This window comes from Neophocaena asiaeorientalis, unplaced genomic scaffold (genome assembly GCF_003031525.2).
Source record: "Neophocaena asiaeorientalis asiaeorientalis breed wild unplaced genomic scaffold, Neophocaena_asiaeorientalis_V1.1 scaffold57, whole genome shotgun sequence".
Lineage (NCBI taxonomy): Eukaryota > Metazoa > Chordata > Mammalia > Artiodactyla > Phocoenidae > Neophocaena > Neophocaena asiaeorientalis.
Genome location: NW_020172731.1, coordinates 5,413,985 through 5,420,363, shown reverse-complemented (window position 1 = coordinate 5,420,363; position 6,379 = coordinate 5,413,985). Strand labels below are relative to the sequence as shown.

Genomic DNA, 6,379 nt, shown 5'->3' with positions numbered 1-6,379 from the left:
GTGCAAGAGGGTTCCCTTTTCTCACCCCCTCTCCAGCATTTATTGTTTGTAGATTTTTTGATGATGGCCATTCTGACGTGTGTGAGATGATACTTCATTGTGGTTTTGATTTGCGTTTCTCTAATGATTAGTGATGTTGAGCATCCTTTCATGTGTTTGTTGGCAATCTGTACATCTTCTTTGGAGAAATGTCTATTTAGGTCTTCTGCCTATTTTTGGATTGGATTGTTTGTTTTTTTGATACTGAGCTCCATGAGCTGCTTGTATATTTTAGAGATTAGTCCTTTGTCAGTTGCTTCATTTGCAAATATTTTCTCCCATTCTGAAGGTTGTCTTTTCATCTTGTTTATGGTTTCCTTTGCTGTGCAAAAGCTTTTAAGTTTCATTACGTCCCATTTGTTTATTTTTGTTTTTCTTTCCATTTCTCTAGGAGGTGGGTCAAAAAGGATCTTGCTGTGATTTATGTCATAGAGTGTTCTGCCTATGTTTTCCTTTAAGAGTTTTATAGTGTCTGGCCTTAAATTTAGGTCTTTAATCCATTTTGAGTTTATTTTTGTGTATGGTGTTAGGGAGTGTTCCAGTTTCAGTCTTTTACATGTAGCTGTCCATTTTCCCAGAACCACTTATTGAAGAGGCTGTCTTTTTTCCATTGTATATCCTTGCCTCCTTTGTCAAAGATAAGGTGACCATATGTGCATGGGTTTATCTCTGGGCTTTCTATCCTGTTCCATTGATTTATACTTCTGTTTTAGTGCCAGTACCATATTGTCTTGATTACTGTAGCTTTGTAGTATAGTCTGAATCAGGGAGCCTGATTCCTCCAGCTCCATTTTTCTTTCTCAAGATTGCTTAGGCTATTTGGGGTCTCTTGTGTTTCTGTACAAACTGTAAAATTTTGTGTTGTAGTTCTGTGAAAAATGCCATTGGTAGCTTGATAGGGATTGCACTGAATCTGTAGATTGTCAAGCTATCGAAATTTTTTAATGTGACTTTTTTAGCATTGGTTTTCAGCAGTTTTAATAAGAATTGCCCAAGTATAGTTTTCTTTGTACTTAACCTTTTTGAGGTTTGCTGAGGGCTTGAATCTCTAAGTCAATTTTTCATCAAATTTGGGAAAATTTTGGCCATTACTTATTGGAACACTGTTTTCTTCATTTCTTCACTTTTTTCTCCTGAAGCTTTTTAAAAACATGTATTTTAATCATTTGTTTTTGTACCTGAATTACCTGTTCATTTTTCCTCGATTTCTTTTCTTTTTTAGATTGCATTATTTCTGTTGATCTTTTGTAGAGTTCAGAGACTCTTTAATATGCCTCTCCAATCACCTGTCAAGCACTTTCAGTGAATTTATTTCATCCCTTTTGTAATAGTTTTCAGTTTTAAAGTTTCCTTTCGACTCTTGTTTTATGGTTTGCATTTCTCTGCTGGTATTCCCTACCTGTTCCCTCACTAATTCTTTGACTATATTTTCCTTATTTTTTAAAACATATTTATAATAGGTTTTTAAAAAAGTTTCCTCTAAATCCAACATTTGGACCACTTTTAAATTACTCTGGAATATTTTTTCTTGACTCTAGGTCACATTTTTCTATTTCTTTGCATATAGTTATTGATTTGCCTTGTATTTTGTAGATGATATAGAGATTCTAGTTCTATTTTCTTCCTCTGAAGGATTTTGATTTTTGTTCCTGTTATTTCTAATAACTGGCTGATCATCTTGATCTTGTTTTATGAGCAGTTCTGCAGAAATCTGAATTTTCTCAAACCCCTCTTATTTAGAGGAACTCGACCTTCCAAATCTGTCTTCCCAGAAGATCTTGCCAGGATTCAAATTTAGACTCTGTTAGAGAAGGAGTAGAATAGGCTTTACTTTAGGGCATGGCCCTTACTCTTAATTCATAGACTTTCTGATTTCTATGCTGGTGCCCAGATTTTTCAGTTTGCTAGGATATTAAAAATGTCTCCACTTTGCATGTGCCTGACCTGTCTTGTCCCCAGCACTATTTAATCTATATTGCCTCTGTGCTATTCTGTTACAAGCCTACCACAGCCACTCTTTGCTATGTCTTATGTAGTGTTGCCTGCCCTTAGCCAAGGATTCACAGAAAAGCCTCGTACAATTTCCTCATGTCTCTGTCTGCATAGATCTCTGCCATCTAGAGGTCTGTCCGGTGCTTCAGCTACTCCTAACTTTGTAGGGCTCTGTGTGGACCCTAGGTTTTTGTGCTTATGGTCAAGAAATTGTTCCCTGGTGAGGTCTGGGTGATCATAGGATCAAATCATAAGTTTCTCTTCCTTTGAGAAATATAGTTTTGTTCTGTTGTTGCAATATCTGGAAACAAATATTGTTTAAATATCTGATGAAACTGTTTCATCAGTTATAGTCTTTATTGGGAAAGCTAGTCTAGTACTAGCTACTGTTATAGCCAAAAAAAAAAAAAGTCTGTATTTATGGTTTGAGCATTTTTTCACTTGTCAATAGATAATGAACATTTTTCCATGCCAAGATGATTTTTTTAATTTGCACAGTATTCCATTACAAAAGTGAATTAGTTTATATAATATATCCTCTATGTTTGAGGTTTCGATTAAATCTAATAGTTTTTAGTGTCTTCTATGTGCCATGCATCAGACCAAGAGTTTTACAGAGCAAGCTCATTTGATTCTTGCAACAAACCTGTGAAGTAGGGGCACAAAACTGAATTTTCCAAATGAGGAAAAAGGCATAGAAAATTAAAATAATTTACTCAAAATCACCAAATTAGTAAAGTGAAGCTGAGATTTAAGTCTAATTATAATATACAATTTGACTCTCATGTGTTTAACTCAATATCAAAAATCTCTCTGATGTATAAAATAATGGTATTACATTTAATTAAAAATTTATTAATACAGAGATTTAAATTTTTTATAGTTTAACTAGTCATAAGTGTTTCAAACTCTGTGACTCGCTGGTTTATATCTTTTGCTCCATTTGTCCTGAGGTACTCATGTTTTATTTGTTTCTAAGAACTCTGTGTATAAAATGCTATCTACCAATCAATTCTTATACACTACCTATGTTTTTTTCAAAAAAAGTTGATCATATTTTAAAATTATATAAATGTTTACCTGTATGTTTTTAGGGTATTTTTGGTTTTTTGTTTCCTTTAAGTTTTTTGTTTTTTTAATAAATTTATTTGTTTTGGGCTGCGTTGGGTCTTCATTGCTGTGCACAGGCTTTCTCTAGTTGCAGTGAGCGGGGGTTACTCTTCCTTGCGGTGCACAGGCTTCTCATCACGGTGCCTTCTCTTGTTGTGGAGCACAGGCTCTAGGTCCATGGGCTCAGTAGTTGTGACTCTCGGGCTCTAGAACACAGGCGCAGTAGTTGTGGCGCACAGGCTTAGTTGCTCTGAGCATGTGGGATCTTCCCAGACCAGGGCTTGAACCCCTGTCCCCTGCATTGGCAGGTGGATTCTTAACCACTGTGCCACCAGGGAAGCCCCTATTTCCTTTCATTTTAACCATTATTTTTTTTCTTTCAACAAATCAGTAACTAAAAAGATATCATTGATTTAAAATTAGAATAATTTTATTTATAAAACATTTAAATATTTGTATGTATGTGTCTGAGCTTTCTATTTTTTTTGTTGTTGTTGTTCTGGTTGATTATATTGTCACTACTTTAATGTACAGAAGTACATTTCTTTAACCATTTTATTTTAATTAAGATATCCTTTTATGAGGGTTGTCATGAGTGGCTCTGAGGAAGGCCAGTTTTGGGGGCGTCTTGAACTAGCTGAGGGGGCACCTTGGGAACGATGGTGGAAGGAGATTCTCGCAGCACCAGCCTGCTGGCTGCAGAGACTGCAAGTCTGGAAGAGTAGCTGCAAAGATGGGGAGAAGTTATGCTGATGGCAGATGAAGTCCTCCAATGGGGAAGAGCCTGGTTTCCACCTGCCATCATGGGTATGGTTTCTTTGGTGTTTCTGACTATCTACTATCTAGATCGATCCATTCTGTCAGTTGTTTCCTGTTTTGTTATGTTTCTGTGCTTGGCTGACTACCTTGTTCCCATTCTAGCACCTAGAATTTTTGGCTCCAATAAATGGACCACTGAGTAACAGCAGTGAGTCCTTGAAATTTGCAGCAATCTAGTAAAAACTCGACGCAGAGCTGTGGGCTGGTAGAAACACCTCCTTATGCTAAAGAAAGAAAAGCCTAAACTGTACTTCATGACCATGATCATTTCTCTTGCTGTGGTTGTTTGGGTGGGACAGCAAGTCCACAACCTCCTTCTCTCCTACCTGTTAGTGACTTTCTTACTCTTGCTTCCTGGACTAAACCAACATGGAATCATTTCGAAGTACATTGGAATGGCCAAAAGAGAGATAAACAAGCTTCTCAAACAAAAAGAAAAGGAAAATGAATAATGCATCTGCTTTATTCAGTGTGATTAATGGTGTATACATTGTCCTTGGGGACAGTGTCTGTTATGCTATCTGGATACAAAAACGTTACAGATGTAGCTCTTTGCTGTCCCTCATTCTGCCCTTAGTAGAAATTCCGACTTGCCAAGTAAGGCTTTATGCCCAGTGTCTTCATTGTTGTGTTCTCATCAGCTGGCCTTTTATGGACAACTCATTCATCATTACCACTTGTTTTGGTTTTTCTCACCCAGGGTTAATTGAACTCGTACTTTTAAAATAATATAGTGGTGAACTTCATCCTTTAGTACAGTTAACAGTGGCTTGGGATAACTGTTCAAGTTGATCTTTGCTTTAGCTGGGTACAAGATCATGGTCTGTGACTACAGGAAGCTGGTTCTACTGTCTGCTTCCACAGTCTGCTTAAACAAGAGTCTGGTTTCGTGAATATAGAAACCAAGTTTACCACTTCTGATGAAGAGACCAATTAAGATTCATTCCTCATTCTGTTTCAATACTGTGGGAGAAGAATCCTTGGGGAATAAAATGAACCTAATTCCATGGCCTAGTATGTGTTGGCTTCTCCCTTGTGCAGAATTTAGCAACTTGTTGGAAACATTGATCCTTCCTCCCAAATGGGGAATCTGACAGGCTTAGAACTCATGTTCCCTTGCACTTAAAGTTAGTACATCCTTAAAGGCTTTTTAGTAGCAGGCTTACACAAGATGGTATTTAGGATTTTTAGCATACTTTTAATTTCAGACTTTCAGCTAACTGAAACTAAAGTACATAATAGGTTAAGAGTCATGTCTATGATCTTCATTCTAAGACCAGCCAATAAAGAACAAAACTCATCCTGTGTTTAGTCAAGATTCATTTCAGTAGAAAATCCTACTAGTTTTTTAAGACCAGAATAAGCCTTTAAATGTAAACCTCAAGTTTCTCATTTTATGGTAACACTGGCTGCTTTTGGTCCCCATAGATGGAGTAGTTGAAATCTGTAGGAATGAACTTCTGAGGGCTGGAAATGTGACATATTTGGGAACAATTTTTAAACTGATTAACTAGCTGTAATATAGTTTTGTGAATTCATTGCACTGATGCTATAAAACCTGGATCTTGTGGTATATCTGTTCCTAAAGAAAAGTTGTTTTCTCCCCTTCAGTATTGCTGTAACAGTGGCACCATGTAGCATATGTTTGACTTTTCTTTTTTAATATTTCGTATACAAGCTACCATAATTTACATGTGTTTCCTCATTGTAAATAAGCTTGTCTTCCTATCTGGATTTTTGTGTTTATGTGTGTTCTACCAATTAAGTACTTTTGCGATTTTAATCCTGTGCTATTTCTTCTACTTTTTTTGTGTAAAAGGGGAAAAATAAAAAAACTGGAATCCAAAAAAAAAAAGATATTCTTTTATCTACCTTATAGATTTTGTTATATTGTCTTCTTATTAGTTATTCTATGTATTTTGTATTTAAAGAAAATCCTCTAAAAGCTTTCTTTCTTTTTTTTGGCGTCACTATGCAGCTTGTGAGATCTCAGTTCACCGATCAGGGATTGAACCTGGGCCACAGCAGTGAAAGCCCGGAATCCTAACCACTAACTAGGTTAGCAGGGAACTCTTGAAGCTTTCCTTTTTAATTTATGTAACTTGGCACTTTTGTTTATGTCTTTTTACTAATTCTTAATCTTATGTTACAGATACCCATACAAGTACCATAAATTTTGCTATTTGATTGTCCTTGTAGCTTATATTACATACTCAATTTCCATAAATATACAATGAGTGTTAGTAGAAAGACTATAATTCCTGCTTGAAGAGCACATTATTTAAGTTATATACCTGTAATATCAGCATGTGAATTAAATAAATAAGTCCTGGGAATGTAATTCACAACATAGTGACTATAGTTAATAATACTGTATTGTGTATTTGAAAGTTGCCAAGAGGAGACCTTCAAGATGGCA

The 6,379-nt window shown here is 35.9% G+C and overlaps 1 pseudogene; it reads left to right on the top strand.

The window, feature by feature from the left end:
• The first annotated feature begins 3,800 nt into the window (after positions 1-3,800).
• On the top strand, positions 3,801-4,412 carry LOC112396602 (ADP-ribosylation factor-like protein 6-interacting protein 1 pseudogene; annotated as a pseudogene).
• Positions 4,413-6,379: the final 1,967 nt, after the last annotated feature.